The sequence below is a fragment of the Thermobia domestica genome, chromosome 3 (genome assembly GCF_964235325.1).
Source record: "Thermobia domestica chromosome 3, izTheDome1.hap1.1, whole genome shotgun sequence".
In the NCBI taxonomy this organism is placed as follows: domain Eukaryota; kingdom Metazoa; phylum Arthropoda; class Insecta; order Zygentoma; family Lepismatidae; genus Thermobia; species Thermobia domestica.
In genome coordinates this window covers 110,658,370-110,678,568 of record NC_137456.1, presented here as the reverse complement: position 1 = coordinate 110,678,568, position 20,199 = coordinate 110,658,370, and the positions used below count along the sequence as shown (strand labels likewise).

The following is a 20,199-nucleotide window of genomic DNA, read 5'->3' as shown; positions in this document are numbered from 1 at the left end:
TTGTAAGATCTCACTCCGTGTGATTTTTGTCTATGGGGTTACGTAAAAGACCGTGTTTTTATCCCTCTTATGCCTGACACTCTTGAAAGTCTACGACATCGAATTGTTGAAGCTTTGAATTCGATAACTAGAGACCAGCTGATTCGTGTGTGGCAAGAAATGAGCCACCGTTTTGACATTTGTCTGTAACACACGGTGCTCATATTGAATGCACACCATAATTACTAACATTGAATTGTAAACTTTTCTTAATCAAGTAACGTTCCAATCATGTTTCTATCTTTTGTAGTTTGGAAGAAATAAATGTTTGAAATCTGTTCTTTCTTTTTGAATAACCCTGTATTTTTTTTAAATAAAAAGTTGTGTTATGCTGATGTTATAGATTTCTCTACTGTAATTGCTGTTCAAATTATTCATTCATTATTGTGTTTCACCACCAGCAATTAAAAAAACCTTACGTAAGAAACTGACGAATATTTTGCAAAATTGACCTGAATTTTCAGTCTTTTGCCCTAGAGTTCATTGAATCTTGGCTTTAATAGTTCCCCATTATGTCTCGGGCTGTCCTGCAGCCTTCTCGAACAAACCAAGAACATTAATAAGTTACGTTAATTGTACGACATTAATTTCAGATTAAAAGACATCTGATGCACTTGCTGTCAGGCCATTGAGCAAAAGGCAATTTTCCACTTAGAGATCTCGCCCAGCCATCTTCTCTCGCTGTGCATAAATCTTGTCCACAACAGCTTTATTTTCTCCTTTTTCAGATTTCTTTTCTTCCTACACAGAATGAAGCAGCGAATTTATTTCTGAAATTTTGTTTGTTATAGATAGTCCATACTAATATTTCGCACTACTCAGGGATCCAATAAACAAAAATCTAATTCAAAACATTATATTCCATGTTAGATCAAACTATTTAAATGGTTGAGTTGATTTTGAGTTTAACGTTCTTTCAGTAGCGTGGCTATATGAGACGGGACCTACTGATTAACGTGGAGTCCGAACTACATGAGTTCCTGCCGGGAATCGAAATCGCTTTTTAAATGGATATTTCTATATTAGCTAAATATTTCCTTTTTAATCTGAAGGGCTAACATTAGATCAGTTTAGGATATGACTTTTATAAGTATAGAAATCTTATTTCGCAATCATAAACATAGTATGGTGTTATATCCGGGACGAGCGCAGGAATTGATTTCGGGGGGCTTCAAAGCTTTTCGGAGGGGTTCGAATTCAATACGAGGACAAATTATATTAAACTTTGTAAAATTACCCTTAAAATTAGATTAAATTTACAGAAAAGTCGGTAAACTGTGTAAAATTGCCCTTAAAATTAGATTAAATTTACAGAAAAGTCGGGATTTCGAGAGGGTCCGGACCCCTACAGCCCATTCCTTGCGTACGTCCCTGAATTACATTGATTTCGTGGAATAAAATGAATGTAGGTACCAATATCGAGGCTACATGAAACGTGGATATAAGTTTATGTTTGAATCCAAATCACTGTAATGCATCTTCTACCAGGAACTGAACCCGGCATCTAAACACAAAAAGCGCGCGTGCTAGCCACTGGACCAACGGGAAGGAATAAGATGAGTGTATAGACCTACCTACATTCATACACTTAGAAAGAAAGAGAGAGAGAGAGAGACAATATCTAAGAAGTTCAAGAATTATTGATAATTTCCGGTACTACTCTTAATGGTAACAGACAGCATTTTGCGTTACGTAGTTTCCCCCAACCTCTTGACTTGCTGTACGCTATAGCTTAAAATTAAGTTTAATCAAACGTTCTAATTGTTTACATTTATTTTTTTTTTTCAGTTTGCTCATCATTAACTTGTGGTTACTCAAATTAATGCTCAAATCTAAACATGTTTACAGTCTGCTAATGGTAATATGCTTCACGTGGATTAGTGTTAAAGTTTGTTAAATATTACACTGTCTTTTAAAGCTAAACGGTAAAATCTATAGTTTATATTCTCTGTTCATGTTTGTGGTTTTATACTCTGTTGATGCTAAGTTACTAAATTATATTGTGCTTGACATGGAACAAATACTTTTGACTTTTAACTAAGCAATTACATCTTTATTTACATTTCATACGTTCATCTTAATAATAAATAACAAAGCACGCTCATGTTAAACATCATCAATATCCATTTTCAAGCAGAAACTGGTTGGGTAAGCAGCAAACGTAGCCCAGTTGCGAATGTTAATTATGATCAGGAACTAGCATTACTCACGGACTTTTATAATAAGGATTTGCCCAGGTCTCTTGTAAGGTTATTGTTAGTTGTTGCTAATGACTTATAATTAAGCAAAACTTGCATGGTTTTTAACAAGTGTTTTGAGGGATCGAAATTAAAATAGAATGATACTACATATGAATTTTAAACATGTTAATCTTATGTTGAAATGAACATAAATTATATCAGTTTAAAATTCATAATCAGTTTAAAATTCATATGTAGTATCATTCTATTTTAATTTTGATCTCTCAAAACACTTCTTAGAAACCATGCAAGTTTTGCTTAATTGTAAGTTGTTAGGTATTGAAGATTTCTCTTACTTCTTTAATACGTAAAAATAAAGAATAAAAGAATACATATTTGTATTCATTAGTTCAACCAGTCAACGATATTAAAAATTAATACGAATTCATTGATAATATCCTGTGATAAATTCCATATTATTTACATTAATTTGTTTATGAAACAAAACAAACTTAGTTAATGAGTTAATAGGAGTCATATAAAACATAAGCATGTATAAAATAATTTCAGAAGTAGGAAGATAACATCTTTCTAATTTTTCATATTTTTTTTCTGTGTCCTTCATCAAATTTTCGTAGAATAATATTTTTCACAATCTGGCAACCTTGTTTAAAATAATGAACTAAGACAAAAAAAAGGAAACAGGATCATAAAAAGAAATTAGAAATTGTTGAAGTGTAAAATTCATTAATTACACGATACATTAGACATATCATCCTCAGAATAAAAATGTAAAGTACAAAATGTAGAACTTATGTTTTTTAAAGAATCTTTTTTGGATAAACCTATAAGGGAATTAATATATGTTATTTTTTATGAAACTCTCATATGAAACTTGAATACTGTAAATTAAAACATTGTACAAGAGGAAATGGTAGATTTTAATAGCTACATAACAGCTACGCTTTAACAACATTAAAAAGGTAAAAGGTTATTATCACGTCATTTGAATGGTACTCTCTTATGTATAACTCTATAGGTAGCCTGATATTAAATCAGTTTGGTCATATTATCATATGGTAAAAAAAACTGTCCTCTCAGCATTATTCATTCTTTTAAGGATATCACATAAACCTGATCATATCTTAAAATTACCGCGACATAGTCTAATAAAATAATATTCCATAAGAGAAAGTTCTGTTATTAAACATGTTGGATGAGAAATTAATTTCGCTGACCTGAAAAACTGTTACGATATCATGAAAAAAATAAAATTGGTCTATAAAAGTTAACATTAAAAACTATAACTGTCCAAAAACTCTTCAAATATGCATGTGTAAGAGTCTGTCCTCAAGATGAAGAACCACCTCTCGTAAGTAAGAAATGAATAGCCTTCTTATGATATGGTTCATTACAGACAGGAGGTCTTCACTGCGCTGTTAAGTTCCCTTTTTGTGATACGAAAAGACTGCAATATGAACTGAAAATGACAAAAAGGAAAGAGCGTATGTGTTAAGATCTCCGAGAAAATTACCGGGTATAAACATTTTGTTACAACTTCTGTGAAGTAATATTTTTTGCTAACGTTTGTACATTGTAAAATCTTATTAACTTATTTTTTTTCTTTCATATCAAACATAAGTTAAAATGTGTTTCCAACGTAGCGATCCTGTGTTTGCAAACTTTTGACATGAGTCTGCTATTACTTCAACTCTCTTGCACTTTGGAGTGAAATGTTATAATGGTAGTCATCAAATTCAACACTTGATATGTTGTGGAGTCTTTCTAATGACATTTCATTTGGTGTTGCTTTATATACAGTTGTCAAACACTGTTTTTACAAAAACATTTCCTTTCTTATTAAACGGATATAACTTTTTTTCAGGGATAATAAAGTAACGCATAGATTGTTTATAACTGGTTACAAAGAACAATTTACAGTTGGGATGAAGAGGAATATAGTGCACACAGGAACAACAGATGGCATCACTTCGACTCACGAAAATGTCATCAGAAGATGAATACGCTCACAAAATTATTTTCGTAAACGATTTCAGCAAATATACGTTGTTCTTTACTTCGTATTAGTTCAAATATACTCTGTAAAACTTTGCAGACAGCAAAAGATACAAGTTCTCACAGTCAATTACTAGATAATTGTAATATAAATGGAAAGCCATGTACATACTTAAAATTACAGTATTGATGTAGCTTCTGATACCCACAGGGTTTTGGGTAAACTGTGCAATGCAGTTGTTAATATAATAATAATGACATTTGTTTACCATGCTAGCTGGGGTGTTACTAACAACATGTGGTACGCATAGGAATATCAAAGTCGCGCTGTTTCTATTTCAACGTTCCTTCGTTCATTCGCCTAGTTCTGTAACGCTGCCTCTGTGTCAAATTGCCTCTGCCGTTTTCTTTTCTTTAAAAAGTTTGGTTTAATTATTATCTGATAGAGAGACATAACGCTACTTTATAATTACTGATCCTTCAAATGTTAGGAGAAACTTGTTTATTCGAAACTTTTTATTCGTAATTAAGATTAATGAACAATCAAGTAGTTTAAGCTTGCTGGTATTGTATATATATGTAAAATCGTACTTTGTGAGTGTATGTATGTGTGTGTGTGTGTTAAGCATAGATTAGAGTTTGTTTACACTCCTTAAAAACCTACAAACTGGACGGGAAATATGCCTGTCATTTGAAAATCAGGTGAAAAAACAATTTACGTTTCCTAAAATTTAAAAAGTAATCCTGCTTCTTCCGGTACAGCACTGATTTATACACAACACTATGTGACAGAATTAGTTCTATGACCAAAACACTCATAACCCAGTACGTAAACTGTGTTAGTAACGTGTAAATGCAGAAAAGAATCACTAAACTATATAAAAATCTTCAGGTTTTCAATTCCGTACTATCCTCAATAAAAGGTTCTGAGGTCTCTTCACGGGACAAATACCCTTGATTGAGATTCCTACGTTCTTCAATTGCGTAAACTTTACAATGTAATTTCAACTAAACTGAAACAGAAACAGTGGTTTATTTAAAGGGAGACTTCCGGGCTTAAGCCCTCCGAAATTGTATTTACAATTTTAAAGCAAATTAAATATCTTGTAGAATTTTCACATTTCTAGGAATAAAATTAGCAACCCCCCGAAACAAAATCGTAAATACGCCACTAGTTTTCAAATATAATTCACTACTTAATTCAGCCACTAGTTTCTGTATTGTCATCGTACTGACACGCTTTATGTATTGATTTGCAAGTAATTATCATACAGTTAAATCTGTTACACAGTGTTGACAACAAAGCAGTTCTGCACCCAAAAGTAAGAATGACTCTCCTTTAAATTTTAAAGAAAATTGTTAACTGTATTTACACACAATTTCCAAGCGGCAGGCATATTTCCCATCCAGTTTGCTGATTTTTAAGAAGCACAAACAAACTCCAATCTCTACACAACATGTAAAATTATTAGTGTTATTAAGATTTACCATTTTCTTTTTAAATTCACTTTATGAAAGGAAACTACGTAATCCAATAGTGCCAGACATTGTTACGGGACAGTCAACATTTGAACTTTAAAAGAAGCAAAGAAGGAAGAGAAAATAACAAACCGTTCATTTTGGTGAAGAAAATGATGGATTCAACTGTCTATATTTCTTTTTATTTTCCACTGCCAGATCCTATGGGAGTCATTGATACATGAAGATGCTTTTACATTGCTTTTCTAAAGCAATTCTCAATAGCAATAAATCAATAAGTAATGTCTTGAAACAGAAAGATATCTTTTTAAGGCTAAAAGATAAGAAAGAATGTTCTCATCACAATTTTGTTTTGCTAGTATTTTCTGCACTAACTCTTTATTTCAAGCGGTGTACTGCGAGAGACTCCTTGGTGTTCTTCAAAAATATAACATTGGTAGGGAATAAGAAACTAAAGAAATTAAAAGTTATTCTGTTAATTATAAAATGTACCTAAGAATATTTCTTACAATATTTAGCTATAGTTATCAATTTTTTTTTATTTGAGTAAAGAGATTCTTTGAAGTATAAAGAAAAATTATCAAATAATTTTATCACTGTCGTAAAAATTTTGTTAGCTGTACCATTTTTGTCCTTGTTGGTTTTACTGGATGTTCTACTTGACTGGCATATTCAGCAAATTTGTGTGCACTCAGAAGTGTTTGTTGGGAGGGGTTCATAGTTTGAGGGTTCCAATAATACAATATACTATGTTTAAATAATAAGGAATGAGTATTATTCTACAGCCGAAAAACACAATAAGCAGTTTTTACAAACTCCCACCTATATTCTTACGAAAAATGATAAAACTAAATACGTTTTATCAGAAAATAAATAGTACATATGTGATGAATAAGGTCAAATGTTTACTATCAAGTATAGTTTTATTAAGATATGTACAAATATAATTTATGAGGTTGGGGGTTTCGAACACGGTGAACTCCCCACGTAGAGGTGCGCCTCTTGTTACAGACTAGATATTACTACGACACCAATGCTGTCAAAACTTTTTCCTTAGACAAGTGATGCTGTCCATTGTTGCAGTGGAGTCATCTTCTTCCTAGTTAATTTCAACCCCAAGCCAAAATAGTAAGTATTTAATGTCCAAAAGAATAAAACTATGTTCTATAAAAATCGGAGTGTTTTTAATAACTTTTTACTGAAAAAAATATTTAAAATTGGAGAAGATTCATTCCCTCATTACAGACCCATTTTAACAACTAATAGTAGAGATGATTGGGAATCATAAAAAAATAAACCATATTTCAATAAAGAATATATCTATCACAGAACATCATTTTAATCTGGAAAGAAAGAGAACAAGTGAGTTCTCATATTTGATTGGCTGCCGTTCCAAGCAGGGGGATTATGTGAAAATCTTAATAAATATGAACACCATATTGTGTCAAAATCGAATAAGTTTTGTAGAAGTTATCCTAGAAATTATTTTATAAACCTGAAGAAGAAGGGATAAGCTTACTCTCTAGTTCTCGATTAATGTTAAATCCAAGTAAGGTCCATTATGATGGCTCAGAAAACATTTGACTAATATTTTGTACGAAAAATATCGTGAATTATATTTTTAATGTGAATCCATTCACATTAAGGGGCTAAAGTCACCTCTCATTCTTGACTGGTTTTAACCTCAAGCACAAGAGATTATGAAAAAGTCTTTAAAAAGCATTCAGAAAATTGAATCTACACCAAATAAGTTTTACGAAAGTTATCGTGGAACTCTTTTTTTAAAAATCGCCTGGGAAGGGAAGAATTCACTACTTTATTATTTTATTACTTTAACTCCGTGCAAAAGGGTGATTGAGAAACTTCAAAGAAAGTATACGACATATTGTATCAAAATTGAGTTTTTTTTTTATTCACAAGAATGATCATAAAACATATTTTAAACTGCTGGGGAGATTAATTCACCCTCCCATTCTTGACATTTTAATCTTAAGCTGTGGAGATAATTAGAATTCCCTAAAGAAATTATACATAACTTTTTGTCATAACCGAATAATTTTTACATGATTTCTACTAGCAAGATTATTTTCAATGTAAAACATGCAACATAGGGTTGCTTTGCTTGCTTTTACTCCGTATTCAAGAGGGATTGCTGACTTCAAACAACAAGTTATTATTTATATATATATATATATATATATATATATATATATATATATATATATATATATTAGAGAAACATGAGTAGTTGCTTCCAGAACTAGATAATGGGATGGAACATATATAAATTACTTAACATTAGTGGATGTGCTGCGATTAATATTGTAAACAACTATTGATTTTTTTAAAATATTGAATTATTTCCTATTTGCGACCCTTAGAGAAACTACAACTTTTGATAGCAAGTAGAAATATAAAGTTCGATGATTTATTATAACTTCACAACATATCTTTGTAGAATGCAAGAACGTATCAATGTAGTTCATTGAGCAGTTAAATATAGTTAGACGAACACAATGAATGAACGAATATGGATCTGTAAAGACCTTAATTAGAGAACCCTTAAATGTAAACTACATTACAATAGAACAACTAGTTAGACCTATGATAAACACTAAACGATTCTTTCAAAGACATTCTTTATTATCATTTCTATTTTCCTGGAACTGTGCACAAGTAGCTATCTAAGTCAGAATCAGTCTAATATAAATACAGTTTCAATCTGATAATACATTATCAGCCTAATATAAATACAGTAAAGAATCGATTTAATATAAATACAGTATACAGTCATTATTCGTCAAGAACTATTGCTTCTGTCCCATACTATATCTAATGCAGCAAAGTTGATCCATGATTCTCCGTAACTACAATGAAGAAATTAACAATCATTTTATAATAATATTTTCTTAATATTTTCCCAAACGTTCGCACATATGATAATTTCTTAAGCACTTAAATGCTCCAACAGTACTATGTGAATAATTGCTTCTGTAGAAAGTTCGTTCATCAAAACTTTGAAAGAAATGCAAATTTTCATGTGAAACGACATGAAGGTAGTTTTTCTTGCCGTTGGCATAACATATGAAGCACATCCATTGACAAATTCACAGAAAACTATCAAAGGAATCTATTGATGAAACAACCATTTTACTGAGAAGCTTGCAATATGCATACCAATCACAGTAATAATTAAATGCACCTGCAATTGCTTGAATAATGAAATCATGTCACGGTATAAATGGAGAATGTTAGTCTTTGGATAATTTCAGACACATGTTGAAGAGATATTCCATCCATACTGTATGCGATTCAAAACAATAATAGGCATTCTAGAACCAGCAGATAATGTTCTAACTGGTTGTCTGTGAATAAATTAGCTTATGCTCTTCCCTATATATTTATGACGCTTTTCCTTATTTTTCAAGGGTAAAAGATATGAGAATGTTTAGAAGTAGGCTGCGTATACTTATAAACTGCTATGAAGTGAACCAATATTTATTATCAAAATCTTCCTATAGCGCAAAATTGTGCCTTATTGCAGGCAAGAAAATACCCTGTGAGATACAAATCCCTTCCCAAATGCCCTCAGATACAAATCCGGGCAGTAGTTTGGGTTTCACTGATGAGATTCCAATAGTAAAATACAATACAGTGAAACCTGTCAACTTGGCCACCTCTCTAAGTTGGCCACCTGCTTATCTTGGCCTAGTTCGTCTTGAACCTGCATTTTCCCGTAAGACATTCGTTACTTACTACTCTATAAGTTGGCCACCTGTCTATCTTGGAAGTTGGCCACACTGAAACAATGTTTACCCTATGATGATAATGATAATTTTACCTGCGTATCTTGACCACGCAAAATACAGTTTTGTTATTTTTCTTAACTCTTTCGAATTCCCATATGAGAGGCAGATGTTCTGTATTTGTGACTGGACACAGAGAAGCATAGATTCGCACGATTTGTTCTTGGAGGTCAATGGCCAGAACACTACCCTCATAAAGGGGTGGTGAAGGAAGGTGTGAATAAGAAAAAGCACGTACTGGAATTCAGGAAATGGTTGTATATTTGTTTACCCTGTCTGTTTTGGTAAAACCATTAGCTATATCAACTCCTCTCATCAGTGGGGAGCTTCTGTAATTCCGGAAAATTCTCAAGGTTAAAACTAACCATCTCAATTGTCAACTATTGGCACCTGTCGGCTTGTCAAAAGATAGCGGAGTGTTTGAAATATCAATTCCCTCAAGATTTTCTCAAAACATCTTTTGCTCTGAGGGAAACACTTCTAGCTCATTAACAAGAGGTAGTTAACTACAATATTAGAATGTGCATGTCTGCCAAAAAGAATAAAACAAATACGCCTAGAATGAAAAACCATTCAGTAACAACTGAAAAGAAGTCATATAAATTGCATATGAATTTCTCAATTTATAACTTAGCTTTTCTTGTTTCCAATCTGAATAACTCAGTGTGCTATAATATCAATTTCAATAAACTGCGTACATACGCTTCTATTTCATGGTTGTTTGTGTTATTGTGTTTTCAATCCAAATAATCCAATGTACAAGACTAGTTTTCAGGAAGAGAAAGGTATGCACATATATTAAACATACTATAGTAATATTTTCTAGTACTGTATATTTTTATGATTACTCTATATACATTATTTATAAGTAGCTGTCGTGCCACTGCTTATAAAAATTTTACAATCAAGTAATACTAAAAATCCTATTCTAAAAATACACAAATCACACTTATTTTCTGTAAGTTGGCCACCTGTCTAAGTTGGCCACTTTTCGATGGAACCGATGGTGGCAACATAGACTGGTTTCACTGTATTTACTTTCAACAGCCATCGATTGCTTAGGGTTAACATGTGATCACATGAAAGGCTATGATTACTCTGACAGTTGCCGTCCTGCCAGTTAAGGCAGTGGTACCCAACACATAGACTATCTCTTGTTTCTCTGTTGCTGTCTTGTGTCTACCTTTGCTGACTTCTTGCTTTATGTGAAGACTTACTGAGAAACTTAGAAGCAAATTGTGATATTATGGAGCATTCAGTTGGATATCGGTGTACAGCTTCAACGGACCACTAATACGTCAAGACCCACGCGAGCTGCAATTCTATCATACAAGCGAAAGGCTCTCGCAGTCCGACTATACGGCTCTGACGAAAGTAAATTAATTGCACAACAGAAGTTCTCTGTACCATCCTGGTACTACCGACACAAGTTGTGATCTATACACAATTGATTTGCATACACAATTCCAGTCGTCGTGCTATCCGATGACCTTTAAAATAGTAACGGCATACCCACTGGAAACGCTGCGACCAGTCTGCTATCTATGGTAGACGGTGTGTTGGGAACTACATATTAAGATTAGCATGTCCTTCTCAGACACATATTCCTTGGTTGCTTGCTTAGTTTGAGTCGGACGGCGTATGTAGAGTGTTCGTGAGTTTCTATAATGAGCGATTGTTTAAACAAGTGCGTTTATACATACTGTGTACATGTAGTGTGTGTGTAAAAAGTATGCGTCTCACCATTCGGGAAAGATAAACAACGTTCTGTTAATTAATAGTGCATTTTCCTATATATATATATATATATATATATATATATATATATATATATATATATATAACTCTATGGCCTATGGAACCCGGAGGTTCAGTGCCGCGTTCACAAAAGCTCTTCACTGACTTCTATCCTTAGCTAATTGGATCCAGTTTCTACTTTGTATTCCTATCTCTGCGAGATCCATCTTAATATTATACTCCCATCTGCGCCTAGGTCTTCCTAATGGTCGTTTTCCTATGGGTCTACCAGTCAAGACTTTGAAAGCGTTTCTACTTTCTTCCATTCTAGCTACATGACCTGCCCACCTAAGCCTCCTAGACTTGACGACCCTAACAATGTTGGGTAAACCGTATAAACTATGTAGTTCCTCGTTATGAAGCTTCCGCCATTCCCCATTCTCGTTCCTCTTGGGTCCGAATATTCTTCTCAGGATCCTGTTCTCAAATACTTTCAGTCTATGTTCTTCCCTCAGAGTAAGCGACCATGTTTCGTAACCATACAGAACAACAGGCATGATTATCGTTTTATATATTTTAAGCTTCAAATTCCTCGACAGAATTCGCGACGACAAGAGATTTTGAACCGAATAGTAACAGGAATTCCCTGCTTTTAGTCAACATTTCATTTAGTATATATATTCATTCTCCAAAACTGCACATGACAATTTACTCTCAAGCATGTTATATATGTTTTTCGTTTCAACAATATTTCAGTTGAACAGAAATTAAAATTTAAACAGCAATTAAAATTTAGAAGCTAATGACAAATTTAAGCTAAATCTCATAACCATACTTTGTACAGTTATTTTGCTAGTATCACAATGAAGAGCCTATTGAGGGTAGGTCCTATATTTCAATATCAGTTTCATCTCAATAGCTGGCATGGTTCTCGCACAGTATTTTTTCCTCCATTTTATCCAAAACTGCATATAACAATTTACCCTGAAGCATGTTATACATGTTTTTCATTCAGTTGAACAGAAATTAAACTTGAAATTGAAATTAAAATTTAGAAGCTACTGACAATTTTAAGCTATATCTCAGCTATTATATTACGTTGTTTTGGAAATTAAAGCTACATAATTGTCGTTCTTTACATTGCACATTTTGTTGTTTGTAAATTTTAATATCATGGATATCAGGACTTCATACACTGTAAACTTTTGAGTGTAATAATCAGCCCATTTATAATAATCTATAGGCATTGTGTTCTCTCTACGCAGCAAAGAATAAAGTTGCCCGATTACGTTCTGACTGGAATGTTGCAAGTTACTATAAATTTCATTGTGTATAAGATGGGCATATTCACTTCGTATAAAATGAAGAGATAGGTCAATGTTATTGACAGTCATTCATTTGTTTAAAGCCGATGGCACTTACAATCCTATATTGTGTGTTAACCGAGCAACCTGACTGGTTTCATCAGAAATTAGGAAAAGGTAATTCTGTGTAGGGAGTAGAATTTGGGTTGTGCTAATTCGTGATTATAATAAAAATGAAGTACTTATTTCTTCGGAAAACTGTGGTTTGAGTTCACTCCTAACGGAAGGTTCTATGGTGTTATTGAGATGTAGAATTATGTAAAGGTGAACAGTATAATACCATTCGCCGCAAATTGAAAGTATTCAACATTTTAATCGATTAATTTTTCTCTTTCAGGTCTAATATAATTTCAATTCCCGGTGACTGTATATTGCATTGATCACTTTAAACTGAACTTTGTGGTGGCCGAACACCGTATCCGTGGGTTTTCTCGGGGTTCTCCCGTTTGCTTCCACTTTCTTTATTCCAACATTTCATTCATGTTTCATTCATTCACCGTCTCCTTTAGCCTAGCCGGCATAATAGTGGGACGTAAAACTTAAAATAATTTCACTTTAAACTAAAGGTTATTTGTTATTGGAATTCCTTTTGAACCTCAAACTTAGATTGTTTAGCATATATATTGCGAGTACAAAAATTATATTTTGCTTCAAACTACGATTCTGTTTGACTAAATGATTGAGTACAACCAAATCACAAATCTCTCTTATGACTATTGAAGAAATACTATTGCGAATTTCAGTCAAGTATTTAAATCCGTAATCACAATTTTCGGCCTTCCACTAACTTGAATTGTGCTACAAATTATCACAATTGGAAAAATCAGCAAATATGCCAAAGGCAGTCAATGGGTTCCGCACAATAGGAATTAGGCCTTTCTTACCCAAGTGCAATAGCAGATAATGGTTACGTTAAGGAAAGAACTGGAATATACAATCGAAAACTACATTTTACTTTTATTATGTTATATACATGTAAATTTATCACATTTTGTTTCCTTGTCTAATATCGTAGTTTTCAAGTGGCTAAAAGTATTGTAATGCACATTGTGTATTTTCTTTTTAATGCTTTCATGAATTCTGTACTGTTTTCTCACGGCTAAAATGTTTTGTGCGTTAACTATTTAGTACTTTATTTTGGTCTTAATTTCTCATGGACAGTGACGTAACTAAAGACCTGGGGGCCCTCCCGCAGAGAGCGTGGAATAAGGCCCCTTCTCTACGTTCCACTCCACGATTTGGGGGCCCCCTGAAAGCTTGGCCCCCCGCAATGCCAAGTCTGCGGGGTCCTTATTTATGTCTCTGCTCATGGATAATAATTTAATTACTAACGAGAGAAACCTGCTCATTTTATCAATAAATCCTCCCCATATTACGCATACACAATTGAAAATTGCGGTAAGAAGTAATTGAAGAGGTCTTGCCTCGGATTCTCATTCTCAAGAGATCACAATCTACGGTTCTGATCCAGAGAGATCACTATAGTCCCAGTTGCTTCCATTATTAATGAAAGGCTTCATTAGTAGTTTCATTAGTATATATATCAGTATCAGTTTCACGTTAATAAGTGGCTTATTTATTGTCGTTATTACCTTTGCAGTTATTACTTTTGCAATAATAATAATAATAATAATAATAATAGTAATAATAATAATAATAATAATAATAATAATAATAATAATAATCGTTTTCTCTCAATTTTCTCGGAATCTATACATATTCATTCATACCATTCTTCAGCTCAATCTTCAAAACAAATAAAAATATTCGAAAAGCAGAAACGTAGTGAACTAGACAATACGATTTTGCATGATACCTTTACCACAATACACCTATCTGCTTTTGGTATGCCGCTATTTACAGAACCCGCAAAAAAAAAAAAAAAAAAAAAACGCTAAATCTATCTACAGTTGCAATTCGAAAGCAGATAGATTAGTTGTGATAACGGTATCACATGCAAAATCGTATCGTCTAGTTCACTACGTTTCTACTTTTCGAATATTTTTATTTCTTTTGAAGATATTACAGAAAAACTCTAAAATTAGCGGTAGTTTAATTTCGCTGTAGTGAAGACCCTTAACTCAATCTACACACGCATAAGACTGAACGTAAGACTTGGGTGAAGCAGTCTTACTAGTTAAAAGCAGAAAAAGACTGTAATTCTTAAAATAAACCTTGACGACTACTTATAATATGTAAGAGGAAATTTTTATTCCTGTAATTTGTCTTACATTACCCATCTTTTCTCTTCTATCAAACGTCCCCTAAGTAGTCGATGGTTCCCAATCACTCCTTTTTATTTCCAGCGCTCCTCTTGGAAAGGGGAGTGCTCCCTGGGGGACGTTAACGCTCACATTGAGAATCACTGCACTAGAATACTATTGCCTAAACAAACACAAAAGAAACGGATATTTGTTCAATGCAATAAAGTGCAAATGCCCACATTCTCTCATTATTTTGTATTTTTCATCTTTATATATTTTCCATTCTACATTTTTCAATGAATTTAGAAACAGGAAAAATAGATATTTACACTTACTTGAGTTCTCAGCTAATATGGCTTGTGTTAACGTGAATCAAGGCATAAATCAACGAGCTTTATATTATCATAGATGTATTCGTTTCACAAAATACACACATATTGTTTTCGTGATACTCATAAACACAAAAGATACCAACAATGGAAATACATAATACTCATTTACAGTGCTAATAATTAAAAATGCATATAAGAATTGTTAGTAACCATGTATTTGCTTTATAAATGTAACGCAAGTCTTTGATTGCCATTCTACTTTAATAATAATAATAATAATAATAATAATAATAATAATAATAATAATAATAATAATAATAATAATAATAATAATAATAATAATAATAATAATAATAATAATAATAATAATAATAATAATAAAAACTAGGCTCAATCTCCGATAGGCGTATTTGCCTTGAATACAAACCCAAGCCCACTTAAGCCCTATGTCCAAGTTGATATTATTCCTTTGCCCTTCAAATTAATATATCGACACACTCTTAAATTGAAAATAATAAAAATAGTGTTTCAATATGTCCTTGACAGTATTTTTTTAACATTTATATTTTGTGTCATTAGAAAATATTAAACAGTGAAGTTAAAACCTAAAACTAATGCGCACAGCCAGTGATGGAGTGGGTCAGTGGATCGTGAGTCAAGTGGGTCATTTGTGAATGGGTCACTGGGTCGTGAGTCAATAGGACGTGACCCACAGCGACACACTACTCACCCCGACCCACTCTGACCTATTACTACTCACTCTGCTCCATTACGACTCACTTTGCTCAGTGCATTGTACACAGCATCTTCTGAACACTGGTGAATTCGTCTACGTTTTACTTTCAAGGCCTCCATTTTCCTTACTTTTTTTATTTACTGTATTTTTATCTACTTACCCGAGATAAGTATATCTAAGTAAAAAAGAACTTCAGCCACTTATGGGCATTCATATTTGTAACCGCAATAGTAGCAATAGGAATTACTACTTGCCTTTTGGGTTTTCGAGACTTCGAGTAGAATTTTATACTTTTTTTTTTTTTTTTTTTTACATTGGCATACATTACCTTTATTTCAGACTTTCAAATTTCATCCTATTTTCCATTGAAAAGTATCTGTAATTCAACAAGGAAATAATTATACATGATAATTAAATTGAAATTCATCGTAATATGGACCATAACAAACACTTTGTCATTTTATATCGTAAAAGTCAGATCCATCGGTATTGTAATAGAGCGATTGAGCGTAGAAATTCGAACTCCGATTAGTGATAATTTCACAGCCTTGTTTCATTATAAATGTAAACTCTTTAGTCAGTGAAAACGAGGGCGTGGATTATGGGTCAGAATTGCTGATTATGAGTTTTGGTAAGTGGTGATCAGAGTGGGTCATGATGGGTCTAATTGGTCACGGTGGGTGGTGAATCAGTGGGTCATAGGTCAAGTTTTTATTGACCCACGCCATCTTTGCGCACCGTGACTGACAAGTCATGAAAGAATCTGGTATTTTCCATTGAATGGGAGATTTAAATTTCGTAAGCATAGTGTTAAGCAGCAGATCACACATTCGAACCGTGAATTTTTAAATATACAACAATATTTCTCGAGCCTTTTCAGGCCCTACTTTGTACATATACTGTACAACGATATTTATCGGACCATTCTTTCTGGAGAACTTTTAAAGCACATATAAATTTGTAACTTGAGACGCCCACACTAAAAATCTGATTATCATTGTGCAATTAAATGTAAAGTTAACTTGTGTAGTGGAAAGAAAAACTAAAAGCAACAGAAATAAACGTGCTTAGCTTATCGGTGAGTGAAAGTTTGAGCAGCCAGAGTGTGGACTCCATTCTTGTTCTTCACAACAATAGACAATGACTGCTTTGAGGACTATCTGAGTTAGTTCAGTACACATCCATTTGCATAAGAATTTGCACACATTGACATTTTGATTTTAATATTTGGAATATTTATTTCAAGTTGGGCATTTCATGAGAATTTATTTGCATCGAGGCTAAAGGAGACGTTTTTATATAAATGTCCATTTTCTTTAGAGAAATCATATAGTTCGAAGTGTAAATGATAACCTTTATTTCGTTATTGGCTCTAAATCACGTAAGCTTTTAAAGTTCAAAATTAAACCTCTAATTGTTGTAAATAAAATACAATTTTGCGTTAATTAATAAGTTTCTCTGATTCGAGCTTATTTCGGGCTCATTTGATTATCTCACCATCTCGGGCCTAAAGGATAAAGCATATTTCGGACTCGAGTCAGGCCTCACATTAAAAATTTAAGGGCCGGGCCGCGCCCGGGCTAAAAATTCCGGCCCGTGCATGCCTCAACTACATATACAAGAGCTCAGAACGGGAACCATCTGTAATACTTATTTTCCCGAGTATTTTATTACTGTTATTAGTACATAGTCACGCAAGATACAACCCTATTTCAGACGCAAATTTTGGTTATCGCGTGAATTAAAAAAGTTATAGTTATTTTAAATTTTCTGATTAAAAGCCTTGTACTAGAAACATCTGAACATGCAGAACAACCGTTACAACATTTTGTTTGGTACAGTAAAAGATTATCACTTACCAACATACTGAATGGGTCATTGATTCGTTGGTTGATTGTGGCTTATCATCTCTTTTTAAGTTCCGAGGCTATATGAGACACTGATCTACAATTTAAGATTAAATCCAAACCACCGTAATACGCTTAAAGTGCATGGCTGTCCCACCGGGAATCAAATCCAAGGCTTTGTACAGTGGATGCAACGAGTGACGAGGGCTAGATAAAGTTATCTTGGAAGATCTGATTCTTTTTTATATTCAATTTTGTAGTAGTAATGGTGTGTAATGGAATTTTGCGGGTGTAAAGTTCATAAAATACAACTTTTCCTTACTTTAAAACACGATCTTTTTCACACACTGTTCTCATAGGCTATTCGCTTTTCATTACTCGTGATAAGCCGCTTCAGAAATGTCTGGAGTTCGTTACGTTTCAGTAGAAATTCGCAGATAGAAACTCGATCGAGTAAATGATTTTGAGTCAGATTATGTAGCAATCAAACGCCGAGCTTTTTTATGTACTTAACCAGCTTTCCACAAATGATTTGACATTGTTTGATTATGAATGTAATGTTATTGACAATATCATGACTACTTACATTCTAATCTTGCTCGACGGTTAGCAGAACATTATCTACTTTTGCTGTGATTGATCGCTCACGGCAAGAAGCATCTTGAATATCGAAAATTCCAGAATGACGGCCATTGAATCTTATTTTAGCTGTTACTTTTGATAAGGTATCTTGGCCATGAACAGTACATTTTTTTCAAGGGTGTGCGCAGCTCTTGTGCTTTAATCGAATTAAAATTGTAAAATGATGAGTAGTGCTGCACAAAGTTTACTCATCTTCACAGCGTAACACCTTTTACGTCTGATTATAAGAATTTCATAACTTTTTACGCACCTACCAAGATGAGCTGTGAAAGGTTAAGCCTGATCCAGTGGGAATCACATACGCTGAGATTAGGGACACTGACGCCATCTCGTGCATAAGGGCTAAATATTTTTTAAACTACCTAATATTTATTTGTTCAACTTTTTGGTTCCTCTCATTGTTTTGAAACAAGCTGTGAAACATTTCACGAAAGAAATATACATTATTTTGGTCCATACGCATTAAAAAGTATTACAGGTAATGCTTCTGTATATTCCCGTATCTCTTTATGCTCTTGGGTAATTTGCTAATTACGGTTGATTCTCAAGAGTATTTGGTTTGGTGTTCAGGAGAAAGTTCACAGCAGATACTAGCAGATAGATGAATATTGTATATAGCGTAATAATACTTTCTCTTGTGTGGTTTTGGTTCAACATGTCTAAACGAATTATGTTCTACTTAAAGTGCAATCTAATAACGATCAAGAGATCTCGGGTTCGATTTAAATAACAACTATACATTTCTATAAAACCAAAGTAAAAATCTAAAGCTCTCTGATGTTACAGAATAAGCAGATCTATGGCATGCCCGATGGAAGTTTAAATAAAATGATGTGTATACACCATTTATTTCTTAATTACTTAGACTGGAGTTCGCAAAATTTTATTTCAGTTGCTCTCCAGTTCTCCCACAGTGTTGATTCAACACCTAAAACTTAAACCTTAAGACGAATCTAACCGGTGGACACACGAGCCAAACTTACGCTAACCCACACGCCAACAATTAACATTGCAAGCAGTCTATGAGTCACTGTTAGTATTATGTGTTCCTCTTAGGAGTATTGCGTTACTATTAGGAGTATGTGCGTCACTATTAGCATAGTGTGTCACTATTAGGAGTACGTGTAAAACTATTAGGATTGTGTGTCACTATTAGAATCATCTACGGCATTATTAGGAGTCTGTGTGAGAGGAAAAGTACTGAAACTGACATAGATAGAATAAACAAACATACTGTTCCATTTGATTATTAGGTGCTGAACAATTGCGGAGATATTACAAACGTCTGCTACCATGTAGTAGGTTCATTCAGGAATTGTGTATGTATTTTCTTTGAGCGAAAGTTGCTGCACAGCAGTGTGACTAATGAGAGATGAGTTATTAATATCACTACACAATATACAGTTTAAAGTTTTGTGGAGCTGAAATCCATTTAGTGTTTTTCTTAATTGCGATTCGTTGATGGGAAAACATATGTGGCAACTAAAATAAGTATGTCTTGTAAACCGACATTCCTGTGTTCACTGGTCTCTAAACCAACCTAGCTAAACTTCGCTATGACATATGTAATCGTAGGGTGCAGTAACATGTCGAATTATTTGTGGCGACAAGAGTTAATTTAGCGACAGTAATGAACCATCACGTAAAGCTATCCCAAGACCAAGAAAGAAGCTACACTTTGGAACAACAGACAATGACTCATCACCCGATGACGGTTCAGTGTTCAATGCACCAGAGGACGATGATTCGACAAACGTGCTTTGTGAAAGGCTCTATTTGCAAGACAGTAACGTAGAGAAGGGATTCAGTGCATATCT

The 20,199-nt window shown here is 33.4% G+C and overlaps 1 protein-coding gene across 2 annotated transcripts in view; it reads right to left on the bottom strand.

Annotated features, from left to right (window-relative positions):
- LOC145681483 (uncharacterized) overlaps positions 1–20,199 on the bottom strand; it is an 814,377-nt gene that overhangs the window by 379,586 nt on the left and 414,592 nt on the right. Inside the window, exon 1 of one of the 2 annotated variants that reach the window (XM_081753132.1) lies at positions 15,161–15,253. The exons of the other annotated variant lie outside the window; for it this stretch is intronic. The gene's annotated coding sequence lies outside the window, so the exon portion shown is untranslated. Of the gene's footprint in view, positions 1–15,160; positions 15,254–20,199 lie in introns of those variants that run through there. 2 annotated transcript variants of the gene reach the window in all.